Source organism: Oncorhynchus tshawytscha, unplaced genomic scaffold (assembly GCF_018296145.1).
Source record: "Oncorhynchus tshawytscha isolate Ot180627B unplaced genomic scaffold, Otsh_v2.0 Un_scaffold_14120_pilon_pilon, whole genome shotgun sequence".
In the NCBI taxonomy this organism is placed as follows: domain Eukaryota; kingdom Metazoa; phylum Chordata; class Actinopteri; order Salmoniformes; family Salmonidae; genus Oncorhynchus; species Oncorhynchus tshawytscha.
The window spans coordinates 175,001-177,500 of NW_024609564.1; the positions used below are offsets into that span (position 1 = coordinate 175,001).

General features: G+C 42.1%; 1 protein-coding gene across 1 annotated transcript in view; it reads right to left on the reverse strand.

Annotated features, from left to right (window-relative positions):
* Positions 1–2,500, reverse strand: part of slit2 (slit homolog 2 (Drosophila)) — a gene marked incomplete at its 5' end in the record, with an annotated part of 104,222 nt that overhangs the window by 70,597 nt on the left and 31,125 nt on the right.

The following is a 2,500-nucleotide window of genomic DNA, read 5'->3' on the forward strand; positions in this document are numbered from 1 at the left end:
CTGTCCGTCTCCCAGTCTGTCAGTCTCTCAGTGTCTCAATCTCTCAGTCTCTCAGTCTGTCAGTCTCTCAGTGTCTCAATCTCTCAGTCTCTCAGTTTGTCAGTCTCTCAGCGTCTCAATCTCTCAGTCTCTCAGTCTATCAGTCTCTCAGTGTCTCAGTCTGTCAATCTCTCAGTCTGTCAGTATCTCAGTCTCTCAGTGTGAGTCTGTGTACACTTGCATATGTGTCTGTGTTCCTGAATGTGTGGTATCTCCTAACTCAGATCCTGAATGTGTGGTATCTCCTAACTCACAGGAACTGAATGTATGGTATCTCCTAACTCAGATCCTGAATGTGTGGTGTCTCCTAACTCAGATCCTGAATGTATGGTATCTCCTAACTCAGTTCCTGAATGTATGGTATCTCCTAACTCAGATCCTGAATGTGTGGTATCTCCTAACTCAGTTCCTGAATGTATGGTATCTCCTAACTCAGATCCTGAATGTGTGGTGTCTCCTAACTCAGTTCCTGAATGTATGGTATCTCCTTACTCAGATCCTGAATGTATGGTATCTCCTAACTCAGTTCCTGAATGTGTAGTATCTCCTAACTCAGTTCCTGAATGTATGGTATCTCCTAACTCAGATCCTGAATGTGTGGTATCTCCTAACTCACAGGAACTGAATGTATGGTATCTCCTAACTCAGTTCCTGAATGTGTGGTGTCTCCTAACTCAGATCCTGAATGTGTGGTGTCTCCTAACTCAGTTCCTGAATGTATGGTATCTCCTAACTCAGATCCTGAATGTGTGGTATCTCCTAACTCAGATCCTGAATGTATGGCATCTCCTAACTAAGTTCCTGAATGTGTGGTGTCTCCTAACTCAGATCCTGAATGTATGGTATCTCCTAACTCAGTTCCTGAATGTGTGGTATCTCCTAACTCACTTCCTGAATGTATGGTATCTCCTAACTCAGTTCCTGAATGTATGGTATCTCCTAACTCACAGGAACTGACTGTATGGTATCTCCTAACTCAGATCCTGAATGTATGGTATTTCCTAACTCAGTTCCTGAATGTATGGTATCTCCTAACTCAGATCCTGAATGTATAGTATTTCCTAACTCAGATCCTGAATGTGTGGTGTCTCCTAACTCAGATCCTGAATGTATGGTATCTCCTAACTCAGATCCTGAATGTGTGGTATCTCCTAACTCAGATCCTGAATGTGTGGTATCTCCTAACTCAGTTCCTGAATGTATGGTATCTCCTAACTCAGTTCCTGAATGTGTGGTGTCTCCTAACTCAGATCCTGAATGTGTGGTGTCTCTTAACTCACAGGAACTGAATGTATGGTATCTCCTAACTCAGATCCTGAATGTATGGTATCTCCTAACTGAGATCCTGAATGTATGGTATCTCCTAACTCAGTTCCTGAATGTATGGTATCTCCTAACTCAGATCCTGAATGTGTGGTATCTCCTAACTCAGTTCCTGAATGTATGGTATCTCCTAACTCAGTTCCTGATTGTGTGGTGTCTCCTAACTCAGATCCTGAATGCGTGGTGTCTCTTAACTCACAGGAACTGAATGTATGGTATCTCCTAACTCAGATCCTGAATGTATGTTATCTCCTAACTCAGATCCTGAATGTATGGTATCTCCTAACTCAGATCCTGAATGTATGGTATTTCCTAACTCAGTTCCTGAATGTATGGTATCTCCTAGCTCAGATCCTGAATGTATGGTATTTCCTAACTCAGATCCTGAATGTGTGGTATCTCCTAACTCAGATCCTGAATGTATGGTATTTCCTAACTCAGATCCTGCATGTGTGGTGTCTCCTAACTCAGATCCTGAATGTATGGTATCTCCTAACTCAGATCCTGAATGTATGGTATCTCCTAACTCAGTTCCTGAATGTATGGTATCTCCTAACTCAGATCCTGAATGTGTAGTGTCTCCGAACTCAGTTCCTGAATGTATGGTATCTCCTAACTCAGACCCTGAATGTGTGGTGTCTCCTAACTCAGATCCTGAATGTATGGTATCTCCTAACTCAGATCCTGAATGTGTGGTATCTCCTAACTCAGATCCTGAATGTGTGGTATCTCCTAACTCAGTTCCTGAATGTATGGTATCTCCTAACTCACAGGAACTGAATGTGTGGTATCTCCTAACTCAGTTCCTGAATGTATGGTATCTCCTAACTCACAGGAACTGAATGTATGGTATCTCCTAACTCAGATCCTGAATGTATGGTATTTCCTAACTCAGATCCTGAATGTATGGTATCTCCTAACTCAGATCCTGAATGTATGGTATCTCCTAACTCAGTTCCTGAATGTATGGTATCTCCTAACTCAGTTCCTGAATGTATGGTATCTCCTAACTCAGTTCCTGAATGTATGGTATCTCCTAACTCAGTTCCTGAATGTATGGTATCTCCTAACTCAGATCCTGAATGTATGGTATTTCCTAACTCAGTTCCTGAATGTATGGTATCTCCTAACTCAGATC